The sequence below is a fragment of the Anopheles merus genome, chromosome 2L (genome assembly GCF_017562075.2).
Source record: "Anopheles merus strain MAF chromosome 2L, AmerM5.1, whole genome shotgun sequence".
NCBI classification, from domain to species: domain Eukaryota; kingdom Metazoa; phylum Arthropoda; class Insecta; order Diptera; family Culicidae; genus Anopheles; species Anopheles merus.
Window position 1 is genome coordinate 44,857,280 of NC_054083.1, and position 15,782 is coordinate 44,873,061.

The window sequence follows — 15,782 nt, forward strand, 5'->3', positions numbered from 1 at the left end:
AAGAGTGTTTTATTGTTCCAGATCTATGGCAGCGAGGGCCGTTCCATGCGCACACACAATATTGAAGCAATCGTTTTTGAGCTCCCGCTTTGTTTTGTTTTGCTATCATTTCAAAACATAAAACCCCTCGCCGTGCACCGAAATGGGGTCCCTTCTCTGGGGTATAATTTTACAGGGTATGTGTATGTATATGGCTGTGAAGGAGTTGCTGTGAGGCACTTGAATTATGGAGCGAAATGTGATGGAAATCGTAAAATCATAATACGCTTCTTTTGCAACCTTCTGTTTGACTGCTTGCTTGCTTGCTTTTTGTCCTCGGGAGGGTCACATATCATAAAACGCAAACTCCTTCAATTCTCGATCTCCAACCAAATGGGCAAACTGGAAGAGTTGCTTGCATAAATATGAAAAGCATCAAATCATTCGAAAAGATGCCATAATGTCCCTGTTTTCCAGAGGATTAAAAAGTCATTCGAAAAGAACTCCTTCAAAGTCGACAATAAAACCCAACCGCCGGTACAATAATTACGCTCATCATCATGATGTGGCTGTTTTGACTTTTGAGGTTCCTATTTTGCTACTCCCTTTAAAGCAATTATCATTCAACGCTTTAATTCCCAATGATTCCCATGTTTTGACCCACCAGCTTGCAGGCCATCACTGCCAGGCCATCAAACCTGTCCGATTTTCCGGCCTCAGAAGTGCCGTTCTGGAGAGGCACAAGCCTCTGTTGCTTCTATCTGGCACCTCAGTTTTTAGGACCTACAATTGATGGCCGAATGATGGTTAAGGTTCGTTCATTGGGGCACAGCAAAGTTCGACACGCAAGTTCGACAAGTAGCGATGGCTTCACGCACATCGCCCCGGAGACACCGGAGGAAAGGGAGAGGCCTACAATTGGAGTTGGTTAGCTGGAACGATAAACAATTTATCATCACGCCAGCCGGAAAGTCCTTGACGGGGAAGGGCTTTTTGGCTGGTACAGTGGCACACAAAATGGTTTACCAGGAAGAAAGTACACATTTTCCGCCGTTAAAAATGTAGATTTAATTTGCAATAATTTGAAAGAGCGTTTAACTGAAGTGTTATTTTAAAATATCCCCAAAAACTCCATCAAACTTCTACGAATAGCTTCTAGTGCGCACAACATTGTAGCCATTCTGAAACTGATCCTTCAACGTAGCGCCCGGACGGATAAACGAACGGACTGCAACGTCACGGAAACCACACGCACATCGAACCGCACCAAGGCTTCAGCCTGGTTGCTGCCACCGAAAAACCACAACCACAGGACGGTCCTGATACGGTAGTAGTTCCTGATTCGCCTCGATTTTGCCTCGTACCTCGAGTTCGATCGCATCACAACCGGATGCTCGGGCAGCGAAAGGCGAAGGTGTCTTCTGTCGCTCTGTACTGCCAACGACCACCAGGACACAGGAATCAACGATTGCTCCCCATCCAGCCGGAAGCTGGTAATGGCGCACGGTGTGATCCTGTAGCTGCGAGGCTCACATTCACCATGGCGATGATGATGATGAAGCTTCCAACGGAAGCAGCAGTACCAGCAACATCATCATTACTAACACGAACAACGATAAAATAAACGCATTTAACAGGATGACACAGACACAGGGAGAGTTCGCTGCGGGTCGAGGCTGGTGAAAAAGCTCTCCCAACTCGTTTGCTTTCTAATAAGCTTTATTAGTTGCTGCTTACTACTGCATTGACTTTTGCCAGTAGTAAGTGAGATGCTGCCGAACGCTTTCGGTGTAATTGCATTTGCTTCCACTTTGGTTTTATTGGAACCCTTTTTTTTGGGACAATTGTTTTTTTTTCTGGGGCGAATGCAGATTACATTATGTAAATAGGGCCCCCCCCTCACTTAGAGCAAATGGCTCCTTAAACGGCCCCTTCGCCTTAATCCGTTTGGAGCGGCCCCGATGAGATTGCGCGCCAAATAGCCAACCTATCTGCATGCCTATTAGCACATGGCATGTGTGTGTGTGTTTGTGTGATGTCACCCCGAGTACTGATAAAGTCGCACTTTCGAGAGCCCATTTACCCAATCACTAGCCCATCCGTTTTGTCGCCAGCGCGTCTGAAGCGGCCCTTCCGGTCGGGCTGTCAGTAGTTCCATTTCTATTCAAATCGAACCGCAGCCCGGTAGTGCCGGTGACAGAGAGAGCACGCGTGTGTGAGTGTGTGTGTGAGGATGTTGTGGCCCGGCGAAAGTGGCCGAATAATTTAAAAATTAATTCAATCATCCGAAGTAACTCCCGCCACCAGCTCCCGCAGGCTCAAGTGCACACGCAGGACCAATTACTCACTGGGCGGGTTCGGGGGAGGCCCGCCATTGTCCACAACATCACAAGTGCGCTCGTTTCGTGTGCTGCTCCTCCAATCGCTGGAGTTTCAAGAAGATGAAAAACAATTTAGCCAGATTTCAATTTCACTCCCTGTGTGTGTGTGTGTGTCTCATGCAGTGACATCACTCCGTCCCCCCCGCCAGGAACATTTCAGCCGATGGTCCACAAATGGCCAGATTTAGCATTCGCAGTGCGCACTTGCGGATGTGATCGTCGGTGGCTAAAGGCTTCAATTGCCTTTTTTTGCTGTTGTACAGGGCCCGCTCTAACTGGCTATCACTTTCACTTCGAACTTGGAAGGAAGCTCGGGATAAAATTGTCCCCCTCCCGTGGTCCTCCACTGCTTCAACTGCCCTTGAAGCCAAAAGCCAACCGGCGAATGACAATGAGTTTTTCACTCTCACTGCCTAACAAGTGCACACGCGAGACACGATGTCTCGCGTGTGCCTTTCGATGTGCTGCCATCCAGTGCTGGCATGTCGCATTCTGCTCGCAAAGTGGCTGGCCATGATGTGGCCATGTGCGCATCGGTTCGCTTTTTCTGTTGTGCTGTCCCTCCCGTACCCGCGGACGCTGTTTGGCACGATTTGTGGAGTGTACCTGACACAAACGGTTTCATGTTTCACGCATGATACTTCAGGCGGGGGGAAAAACTGGAGAGTGAGCAGTGGCACAAATCCACCGAACAACACATGGATAAAAAAAAACCCTCCCCCTGCTTGACGAGGAAATCGACTCGCACATACAAACACATCGCGGTCCAAATGACGTTTCGGGAAAGCGCTGTGTACGCACACGGCGTGGCTACCTAGATTGGGACGCTTTTGTCGTTAAAGTTTGGTAGGAGTGGGAGGGGGGGGGGGGAGACGAGAGCGCAATGGACAAGCGCGAACGACAGCGCCGCTGGGAATAAAACAAACGCAAATATCACCGCGAAGGGGTTCTTTTTTGCTTTTTACCAAAAAAACAGCGCACAGCAACATGACCAACGAATCCCGATGTCAGTTTTTTCCGCCTCTGCTTCGCTTTGAAGGACGGAAAGGAATAATCGAAAACGATGACACGATGATTAGCGTTTCGGTGTTCGGCTTTCGGCCGCTCGCGGCGCGTTCATACCCAAGGAACACGGGCGGATAGGCGGATAATCAAAATCTCTGTACGCCAGTTATGTTATGCGTTGTGGTTGAGGTTTTTTGCTTTTGTGCTACATCCATTTTACAGTACAGTTTTCATTACAAACGCGTGTCCGCTGTTCCAGCCATCGTACCGTCCGATGGGGAGATCGATGGAGGCGCCCGGTGCTCCATCCATCCCCATCGGACCCATGGGGTGGAGGAGGATGGGTTTTCATTAATCTCGACGTGTTGTGGATGTGTTTTACGAGTGCCGGGATTGAATTTGAATGGGGAAGCATTTTCCCGCCGAGCGAAGGTGATTTACGGTGTTTTAATTGGCAGGCCATAAAACACTATATAGGACGGGGGGGGGGGGGGGTTTGTATGACAAATAGCAAAATTTTGGGTTCTGAAATTTATTTTAAAATTATTTTTTACAGTTTCTAATGCATAAGAAATAGTAACAAAATATAACCTTTTAAATGAACAAATTTGACCTTATTTTGTTGTTGTTTCAGTTTTGGTTAGATTTAAAATATAAAGATTATGCAAAATTCTTGTAAAATTCGCATAAAAGATATGATTCAAATAGGACACGTTAAAAGAAAAACATAAATATGGCATGTAAAGTGCTAAATATTTGATTATTTTATCTAAAATATTTCGTTTGAGGAAGAGTGTGTCCAGGCAATCGTTCATTATTTCTTCCAGCACTATCAAACTCAATCATTCTGCATCTGAATCACGTTCAGGCACCTGCTTAAGAACAACGTCTCCCTACGTACCCTTCCCCCAGGCACTATCACCACTCCGCTCACGGTGGTAGCCATAAACCATAAACTAAACCAGCCCAATCACACAAACCCACCCAAAATCTCAAAAAGAACCCTATCACACCCAACAACAACAACAAAAAAGAAACAAAATAAACACATCGATCTCGATCGTTGTTGGAAAAAGACGAACGACGCCAACCATTCCCCCCCCCCCAGGTCCACAGCAAGGAAATAAATCGAGGTCAGTTACGCATAAAATTAAAAATAACGACCATCCACGACGTGTCTGCCATTGAAATATTGATGATGATAAGAAACGGACCGGGTGGATGAGGAAGCCAGCAAACGGTAAAAAAAAAAAACAAACCGAAAACCAAAAAGGAACACTTTTATGTGCCAAAGGGAGTGTTAGATGAGTGAATAAGAGCTACCTTTGCAAAAGAAAAAAGACAAAAAAACCAACACGGGTGTTCATAAATTTTCTGCACGTGTTTTTCGTCCTGCGGGACAGACGCGCCGACGCACACCAATACACCGAAAGGAAAACCACCACTACGGCCATCACTCTGCCGGCATTCAAGATTGGTGCTAACTGCAGCCAAATACACACAGTGGAAATACAACTACTTGCGCGTAAATATCTATCATAAGGAAGTAAAAACTGCAAAACAGGGGACACCCTTCCCTTCCCCGCCACCAAACCTCCCCCAAAAAGGGAAATTGTTTGCGAAAAAATGACATTCGAAATAAATCCCAACAACACACACACGTTGCTGCACGTTGGATACTACATGCCACACACTATAGGAAGACGAAAACGACAACGACGACCAAACACTCCATAAATCTTGTCTCATTAAATGATTTATTCATGGTCTCTATGCCTAGGCCATCCGGGGCAATATCTCACTGCGGTGGATGCCTCTCCGTTAGGTTACAGTAGCCACCAGGGGAGAGAGAGAAAAAAAACCATTCGAAATGGGGCGCAAGCCCTGTTTATTGAAAGTTTTGTTACCAGTTTTGTGATCTTCAAAGCGATGGTAAAGATACTCCCTTTTATCGACATATTTTAAAAGCCAACTTAAAATGCCACAAAAGCACGAAAACGGGACATAACTGGTAGCAGAAGTATCTCAGCTCACAAACATGATGGTTCAAAAAAGGGTTAAAAAATTATCGATTTTTCCCTTGCAACTGCTAAACCTTCTACAGCCTTAAAGTTATCATTTACGAGCTTGCTGATTTTTTCACTCAAAAAAGGCGTTCTAAAATATGCTCCAACAGGACAGCCCGAGCCCAATCGAACCGTGTGTATGTGTGGTCGGTAAAATACAAATTTGTGTGTGTCTTTCATCGAAAAAAAGAAGGATATTAGAACTACCTCACGGGCCGCTCAAAATCGCCACCCCCCATCCGGACAAGGAAAAATGGGGAAAATGGTTGCACAGGAAGGAAAATTTGCACACGCGCGTATACTACCTCGGGAGGGTTACATGCGTCAAGGGAAGAAGACAAGCACCAACAACGCACACATAGATAAATGTGTCTGGGAGTGTGTGTGTGTGTGTGTGTGTGTGTGTGTGTGTGTGAATCCCCTTGTAGTGTGTTTTGGAACAGATTGGAGGAATCGAATTATTTGACGCTTTTGATGATATAAAATGGTTCCCTTGTTTCAAGAGAACCATTTAGCTATAAAAATAACTTTGTTAATTTTATGAACAATTTTTGTGAAATTATCAATTTATTAGAAAATAATATAGTACTACTTTATAATGCATTTAAATGTATTTATTTCACTTAAAATTGTTATCCTTCTGTTAAAATTAGTATCCCCGCTAAAACACAACGACTACGAACCGCTCCCTAGAAACCATTGAAAGTGAAATGCAGTCCTCACTCACATTGTACATTGTCCCGGTGCCGCCCGACACACCACCCAGACGGCCCTTGCAACCCGGGAAGCCAACAGCGAAACTCCAAAATGCATGCCAGGGCGTCAGGCGAGATTCCTTAAATTCCACACACGCACCGTGAAACTTTCGACTGTCTCGGGGACTACTGGCTCGTGATGATCATGCTGACTGCTGCTGCTGCTCCTCACGGGAGCTGTCTGACCCCGATTCCAACGCAGGGAGCAGGGAGAGAGAGAAAGAGTGCTGTAGAGGGAGAGAGGAAGCGGGGAAAGCTTTTTTACGACGGATTTATTGCACGGTCGCGCGTTCGCTATCGTACCTCAGAGCGAGAACTCTGGCGAGACATGAAATGAATTTCCATTTTCACTTCCATAGGGTGTGTATGTGTGTTGCAAAAACAGCTGATCGGTGTGTGTGAGTGTGTGTGTGAGTGTGTTGAATGTTTTGTTTTCCCACTTCCAGTAGGTGAAGGGCATTACATGAACTGGAATTCAGAGAAAAACTGGAAAAAATGCATGAAATGTTTTGCTGGAATTATATGTTTTCCTCAAACTTTTCATCCATTTTTTGCCATTCAACTTTTAAGCCTTTCCCGCATAAGATCTCCTGCACACTCTTCTCTGAGCTCTCCTGAATTCCACTGACCCACCAAATAAATCCCCCCCCCCCCCCCCCCCCATTGATCATTGGCAGCAAGCGAAAAGTGGCAAGAATTAGAATGCTTTAACCCCCGGTGCGTGCCATTTTTCGCAAAATCGCTACCACCGTACGCGGGCTGCTGGTGCGCTAAATGCAACAGAGTTTATGCAAAGCGCGACCTTCGAGATTAACGGATAAGTGTTGCAGCAATCTGAACGCTTGCTGCAGCAGCGTCAAACGCCGGCTGCCGTCCCACCGTCTTCGACAAGCATTCTTAACCGAGGCGCGCTACGGTTCCGGTACAGTTTGAGACCTTCTTGCTTTCGGTCCTTCTGTGTGTGTGTGTGTGTGTATGTCCTTCCCTTCCCCTTGTGCTTAATATGTTTGATCAGTTTCCGATCGTGTTCGTCGGTTGATTTGAAAGATTTAGCGAAACAAACAAAAGCATCGTTAGCCGTGATCCTGCCTGGTGATGTGAGCGCTTCCTTCCCAGTGGTTGGCATGGCAGCAATCTGAGATGCGTAAAGAACGGCGGGTAGTAGAGAGACCCTGTGGTTGAAATCCAATCGACGGAACGGTCCACCGTCAACGTTCTCGGGGCTCTTTTCTTCTCTAGCTTCTGTTGGAATGTTCAAAAATCATCATCAGCGAGACACGACACGACGAATTGGAAATTTTGCCGAGATGAAAGGAAAATCAATCCCGCACGGTAATGGGGAGCTGCTTTGTCTCTTTTTTGCTTTTCTCTCTTTCTCTTCACTTTTGATATACCATTTTCCAATCATCTCCAAATCAAGCAGGCCGTAGAAATCACAAAACACACACACACACATACACACACCAAGCCATTTCGTAAAGGCAGCCGAAGGTCATGCCCCTTTTCGGGGCACGCCGAAGCACTCAGCCGAAGAACTCCTTTCGCCCGCGCCACCGGACCGGGCGATGTGATTTGTTGTTCCGGGCTTCAGGGGGCTGGCCGTGCCCGCTCCCTCTCTTCCCCCCTATCGCACCGCACCACGCTGGACAAATAGAAAGCGGGCAGCACGGACAGGGAACGTTGCGGGCGTCCGTTGCTTCCTTGCGTTGGGTAGATTCATCCAGGTTGCCTAGGATACGGAGCATGCGCCAACTTGGAGGCTTTCTCGGTCGATGAGGGATCGCTTGATTGGAAGGGAGCGAGGGTTTGACGACACATCTATCCCCTCCCCCCCTGCTTCTTTCTCCCGGAAAGAGGAAAGGATGCGCAACTGGGATAGACATACAGTGTGTGAGAGAGAAAAAGAGAGATGATAGGAAGCGACGGCTAAAAGAGAAGAAGGAAAAAAGAGACTACCGGGAATTAATATTCACATCACTTCATTTTCATCTGACGGCTGACATCTTCCCAGTGTGGGTATGTATGTGTGTGCGTGTGAAGGTGGGATAAGGGGTAGAAACGGTTCGGTGAAGGTGAAATCAACACTAACACATCTAAACGCATCCACGTCGGCCCGCCCCGGTCGGTTGCACCTTATCAAACAGAGAAACACCCACACACGGACGTCCGTCGAGTCCTCACGTACGGTCGGAATCAAAGGATGCCCATACCGGGGGGGGGGGACAGGGGCTTCGGAGGGAAAGGGGTACGCCAGTGCCGTGCACCATATTCGACGCGTCCGCCTGTCACCGCACATTTACCTCTCTGCCAGCCAAGGGGACGGTTCTCCGCGGGTCGGGCAGCACAGCGAGGCACCAAAGCCAGCACAGCATAGGCAGCTCGTGACATCCGATAACAAGCGATAGTACAGCAGCCGGGAACAATGTCAACATAAAACATTTGCCCCCTCCTCCCCTTCTGTTCCGCTCCGTCCCAGTCGTTTCCTTCTTTCGGACCCGCTGAACAGGAGCAACGGTGCACCGTGTTTGCATCATTTTTAAAACCCAATAAACACCGCGCTTGAGGTTAAGGCTTTTTAAGTACCAGAGAGCCCGTTAGACTGATGCTTTAATTAGAAGAACGGTGTACCACAAAAAGGTTTTGCGTGCAGTTTGCTTCGCAGGGAAGGATCAATCTTTGTTCGTTATCATTGGGATGAGCTAACGAGGGCCGTTTTGGGAAGCATTCAACTGATGCTGCTTGGCTGTAAATGTAAACTTTATTGCAAAGGAGTACAAAATGAGGTGTCACTTGTTGACACATTTTTATTGCATGATTTCAAGAACATCTGTTTGGTACGTTTGGTTTCAATTGAATGAAGCAGTTTCACTTTGTTGTCTTTAATTTGAAGTCCCTTCAAGTCCCTCCCCGAGAATTTCGCTGAATCTGGTTAGTTGAAGTCAACATATTGAGTTTTAAATTAAATAACTTAGACAATCGAATTCTAGAAACATACCAAGGACTTGGACACGGCATTTTATTACATTTCTGGAAGATTATGCTGGATCGAACTTCTGACACGATGTCCGAACATAATTAGTTACTATTAATCTTTATTTGAAATTAAATGAACCTTTAATTTACTCATACTGATATCTCGCCTGTCCCCTGGTACAGTCGTCCACTTGCATGTGTTCAAGCCCCGTCGTGACCGTGTGCCTCACAGGGTTGACTATCCTGTTATGAGAAAATAACAAATCACAGATAGTCAACCCATTAGTGGTAAAGATAGGCCCCAAATTGACTAATGTTGTTGTACCCAATAAGAAGAATAAGAAGAGGATATCAACCATTTATTTGATACGCAAATAAGTTCTCGGGCCGAGACATCTTCCAAACGTCAACATTTATTTTTAGTCGCTTTTGACATCTATTTCCACTCAATATGTTCATGTCTGTCTGCCCAAAATCTTGCCCATGCACACAGAATACATCCATCCAGAGTTTCCAGACATAATAATCATTAGCCAATGCTAATGTGAGATTGTTTCCCTCGTATCATTTCCCGCCAAGAACACATCACAATCATGCCAACTCACACTGACTGTCTGAAGCATACTTCAGTCCTAAAAGCAAAGGTTTACATGAAACGTCTTAAAACTTCACCAATTCCTACGACACCTGCATAGATCCACATGTTTTGCCAACAACCATCCTCACGTTTAACTGCGCTCTGATTATCTCATCACCGCGTGGCGTGAAATCCAACAACCAAGCACCATTGTTATGCACCACCAGGACTAATGTCACGTTTAATTATGCCCTTCTGCCGACCGTCCCCGTCCTTTGCATAATATTTAAATATAAATACATCGTTAAGCAACTTGTTGCAACCCGAGAGGGTGCAGGAGATCGTTCAACTTTGCTACAAAATTGGGCTTTCCACTGCGTTCCTTCGCGCAATCTTTAAGCGGGGCTCGATTTTAAAGCAATTTCCCTTTTCCGCGCGCGCACACACAGGTGGTCACGGTGCCAGAATTCGGGACCTATGGTTAGTTTGAAGTAGTAGTAGTAGTAGTAGTAGTAGTAGTTGGCCCTTTTCACTGCATCAGTAAATGCAATGCAATCGAGTGTCCACAATACACACACACTCTGTGGGTGTGTGAGTGTAAAACCTCACAATTACGAACCATCTGGCGAGCCGACGTTTTGTAACTGCAATAGGAAAGTGTCACCCAATAGAAGAAACCACAGGCGCACAGACCGTTGCCACAAGCGAGGGAAAGTGACGGAGGGAAATTTTGGTTCCTGCTTCCTGCACACGGTACGGGATGCCGAGACGCAGACCATCTCTGAAAACCATTCACCCTTACTACCTCTTTCTCTCTCCCTCTCTCTCTCTCCCAACTTAAACCCACAGCTGGAATGCGGTCGTCAGTCGACGATTCACACAAAAAGGGGAAGACGAAATTTATCAACTTGCCATTATGTGCATTTAATGTATGGTAAATTATGCAAATTTTATTACGCAAACTTCATGCGTACGTGGACAGTCACGCTGCTGCTGCTGCTGCTGCTGCTGCTGCTGGTACGGGGTGGTGGTTGCGACGGCGACGGCCTTCTACACGTCATCGAAGACCTGTGTGTGTCTGTGCCACTGCTTCCTTCGGCCTGATACTGCATGGTCGGATCATTGTAACCGGGCTTAATTTCAGGGGGCCCGAAAACCCCAGACGCCTTACGCCGGGAGTGTTGAAGTTTCGCCATCCATCCATTCGCCTGCAACCGATCCCATTTGGGGTGACATTGTCCATCATCACTGCACGGTTCGGTTCTCGGTCGGAGGGTCAACAAATAGGGACACTTGTTTTTTAGCCACAGAGCACCAGGGAAGAAGAGGACGATGTAGTAAAGCGATTGCGAACTGCACTGTCGCACTGTACGGATGGATTACCCTGAGGTTGAACCAGAGCAAATCGGTATCGATTTTTAGTGCCCCGCTCGAGGTATAGCAACACAGTTTGGCCACAGTATGCAACAGCAAAAGCGTTCGTTTTTATTCTCCTTTTTGGTGAAATAAATTCACAAGTAAGCGCTAAAATGAAAAATGTCATGCAATTTAATCCTCTGCCACACGACAATAGTACCAACGTACGTACCAAACAATCAACCAAAAAAAAGTCAATCCCAACCATGATCGTTTCGTTACCGACAGAAGTTGTTTGGCAACGTTGTATAGGCCGCTCCTTCCGGTCACATTTAACCCATTCCTTACGCGCGCGACATCCTGCAGGTTCTTGGGCTCTCTCTCTCTGTGTTCAATAAAGCGCAACAGTGTGTGCGGATTGAAAACGGAGCCACAAATGTTACGAATTGCTGGCGAGCACGAACGCAACAACACGGCAGCAGCAACAGGAAAAGGGGATTGGGAAATTTGGGAAAGATTTTTCATTATTAATACGCTTACGTGTTGTGAGTCATTTCTTGTGGATTATGATTAAAGCAACAACCTGGCAAACCTGGAACCAACCTGGTGGCGTCGCTGTTTCGACCCGTTGCTATGGTTGCTGTGTTGGTCGTTTGTTCTCCAAAAACGGATTGCGTTCCTACCGATGGCATTACGGTATTGTCGTTGGGAAAATGGGAATATCGATTGTTATTGATGTTTCCACACCTGCCGAGGGAAGCAATGAGAAATTGAGGCTCTTAACTTCTGAACTGGTTGATTTTTATCATTTAAAATAAGTCCAAAACAGGCCGTCTCTTCAATCTTTCACACAGCAAAAGCCTTCATGGGAAACAAACTATAAACCGGCTGCATGTATGTTGAGCAATTTTATTGTAAAATCCACACACCCAAATCATCACCAAAGCATCACAGCTCCACAAGCGAAAGGAGCTGCCAGAACCATAAAAACAGCATCTTTTCAGCCGGCCAATCAACCCGGCCGTTTTTTTTTTTTTAAACCTAGGGCAAAAAGCTAGGAAAAAGTGGTTTTATATATATTTATGCTTTCGCATTTTAAATTAATAGCTCGACAATTGTGGCCCCCACATAAACCGGTGGCATTGGAGCATAAACATTTTGATGGCGAGAGAAACACCGCAGTGTGGAGAATGTGGGAGCCAACATTTTACGGCTCAGCACATATTGCACATCACTTTTAAAGCATATTTCACGTACACACACTTGCTTAGCGCGCTCAGATGAGGTTAGAAAATTGGGTGATAAAGTGTTCGCTGGATGGAGAAAGATGGCAAGGAACCAGAGGGTTTCGTCTTGATTATGGATTGTAGTACTTGGCTAAAAGGAAACACACAGTAATGATAAATTGATTCATAAAGTCAACATTTTTGCTCTTTCTTCAGCCTATTACACACAAAAGGTTTGTGTTGCATGTGTCATTTCATCTTACAGGGTTTACCAGCATAATAAACAACTGTCCACTTGTTTATAACAATAGTCGTTTTGAATAGACACCGCTGTCTACCACTTGCTCACACGTCAGATGGTGTAAGCTACTCTGTCCAATTCAATAACACAATTTTCGCCTTGGATTAGCAACTGTCAGATTCGGCACAGTTTGTTTTGTTGGGACAAATTTTGCCAAAACCAAACATTTTTAAACACGTTTATTTTATTCAAGCAATATGCAGTATAAACCATACATTTCAATAAATCAAAACATTAATTTTGTTAATTACACAACAACCACAATAAACCGTGCCGAATCCGACCGTTGTGCAATCGAAGGCGAAAATTGTGTTATTGAATTGGACAGAGTAGCTTACACCATCTGACGTGTGAGCAAGTGGTAGACAGCGGTGTCTATACAAAACGACTATTGTTATAAACAAGTGAACAGTTGTTTTATATGCTGGTAAACCCTGTAATCATGTGAAGCACTAAATACAGAGAGGTGTAAACTCACAATCCTTTAATAGCTTGCGCGCAGCGGTTTTTGCGCGAAAAGATCCGCATAGGATTTGAGCCGCGTCTCACGTCATAAAACCAGTGCGTTTATCCATTGCACCACCGAGCGATACGGAGTGGAACACGCAAAATGTGGTATATTAATGAACGTTCAATCCCGTTATATTCATTCCTCTCCTTTATTATATGTACAATATTGTTAAGCTTTAAGCAATTGGTTGATAAGGTTAAATATAATCTATAAATAAATAAAATTTTACAATAAGCTGCACATAAAATTGCCCCAAAATGTTTAATAACATGATTTCTTTGATATAATTTATTGCAAAACAAATTCAATTGTTAACGCAATACCCATCGAATGAGTGGGTCAAACGATCGCAAATCACAAAACCCCCGTCCTCAGAACACATCCACACAATCGGCTTAACGCTTGTTCACGTCTCGGAGCCAACAGGACCGACATCCGGCAGTAGGTTAATCGATGGAAAATTGAAGCTAATCTCGCACCGCTACCGTGAACATAACCGTTCGTTCTAGTTTCTAGCTCCAAATCCGAGGCGTTTTTTTTTCTATTTTCTCGCCTGTAAATCATCTTTCAAACGGGCAAACGGGGCAAAACAACCACGACAAAACACACACACACACACATACACAATAACCTCCACAACGCTTACCCTGCCCTCTCCCCCTAAGCTACCCTCCCTAAAACCCACAATGCGGGCTGCTTGCCAACACAACGATGGCAATAGATAAAGATGACTCCTTAAGCGCCTGCCAGCCCAACCCGATGACGACGACCTGCCAACCTCCTCCAGCTCCCCGCGGTACGGCTCGGGGCCATAAAAACTGACGATGATGGTGTCCGCAACGGCCGCCTTTGGCCACAAAACGCGCCAAAAGGAACGTCAAGAACACAGCTAACGCTTTCTCTCTCACACATTCACAAAAGCAGTGACTGCCGGCGACACACCACTTTCGCGCTTGTTGTTCTTTTTTGCGTTTTTTTTTGCGCACACATTACGCGGTCGCTAAAAATGGACTTGGATGGGGAGAGCTTCAGCGCCTACTTTTTGACCACACGGTGCAGCACCCGTGCCGCTCTTTTTATCGCCATCCGTGCGGTGTGAGCTACTTGGATCGAGCTGCCCGGGGTCATTTCCGCGCCAGCAGGTCATCGCAGAGGCAGTGAGGCAGTGGGGAAGGGAGAAGAAAAGGCGAACAGGGAAAAGTTTCGCCCCCTTTAAACACAGGCCTTTTCCGTTGCTTGGTGCTAAAGTTCACCCGAAAATCGGCTAAAGTTTTGTTTAGCACGAACAGCGCGGCCCAAAGTGAGCAAAATAAATCATTAAAAGACTCAATGGGAAACAGCACACATCCACACACACGCACACACCTTTTCGTAGCGAGGGACACCATCTCGTGGTCCCGGTTGGCCATTAACTCCCCTTTCTCTTCGCAGGTGTAAAAGGTGTGTTTTAAAGCACCCAAAGGACGGAGCCCGGCAGGCCTCCCCGAAGTGCAGCTTCAAACTTCCTACCCTTTCCATCTCCATTTCGGGCCGAACCTAGCCCGGCTACCGATCGCGTCATGATAACGCGGTGTGATAATGATTAAATAAAATTTCCATAGGCCTTCCCCTTGTTTTGTCCCCTTTTCCCCCTTGGGGAAAGGCCCTCGCTAGGCCCGACAGAAGTTTTTGCGGGTGCATACGGAAGCGGTCCCATCCAGCGGCATGTGTCCTCCCCGGCCACCGCAACCACCATCAATGTCAGCTGCGGTCGTAAATCTGCGCCGTCTTGACCTAAAACAATATTTTGGGTCCCAAAAATCTTCCCCAACAACAAAAAAGGAGAGGAGACGCTCCATCACCACTCTCAATCTCTCCTTGCTCTCTTGTGTCAAAAAGAGAGAATGAGAGAGATGATTTCATCCTGGCACATCCTGTGTGTACATGTATGTGTGTCTGTGTGTGCTTTCAGATGACTCCATTGACGTTTTTGCCCTTCGCCGGAGCTCCCAAACAGTCGTTCATCATTGTACGCACACCCACCGTTGCAACCCGGGGCCGGATTGCTGTAAGGTGGCGCAAAGTTTCATTGTCACTCGCAGCATGCCAACCAACCGCCTGCTCCTGTTCACCTGCCTCTCCGAACTGTGTTGTGTATCTGTTCGTGTGTGTGTGTGTGTGTTCAGCACACCTTTCCCAGGCAGGCACGGGGGGAGCAAAGCACCTTTAAAGCACCATTTAATGTCTCTCTTAAAGTTGTGCTGAATTTTCGCACCCCTTCACCGTCCCCAACACAAGTTTGCCAGCTCCTGGCAAAAGTTAGTCCCGCTCCGGCAATGATGGGTGTGGAGAAGGAAAACCTTTTTCGCAAAATACACTTCCGCGCGCCTTTTACGCCTTTTAGTAGGCCGAGATTTCGGTCGCCAAGCTAGGTCGTCGTCATCGTGCGACAAGGGAACAGGCTGCCAGAGGAAACAACAGTTCGAACACACCAAACTTTTGCACCGTACACCGGGTTCTTTCACAGAAATTTCTTCCTAATCTTTCCCCTGCCCCTTTGTGCACAATGGTGAAGGAAAAAAGGGAAAAGATTACGTTCGCGCACGGTGACCGTACGCAAAACAAACGGGTGGCGGCTGTTCTCGGTTGCGTGCGGTGATGCGCTGATGTGAC

The 15,782-nt window shown here is 46.4% G+C and overlaps 1 long non-coding RNA gene across 2 annotated transcripts; it reads right to left on the reverse strand.

The window, feature by feature from the left end:
* Positions 1–10,673: 10,673 nt before the first annotated feature.
* LOC121594396 lies at positions 10,674–11,826 on the reverse strand. 2 transcript variants are annotated; one of them, XR_006004964.1, is made up of 3 exons: positions 11,696–11,826; positions 11,325–11,541; positions 10,674–11,260 (listed from the first exon to the last, which is right to left on the reverse strand). It is a non-coding gene; the product is annotated as an uncharacterized LOC121594396 (long non-coding RNA). The 2 variants fall into 2 exon arrangements; XR_006004963.1 differs by having other exon boundaries at positions 11,676–11,826.
* Positions 11,827–15,782: the final 3,956 nt, after the last annotated feature.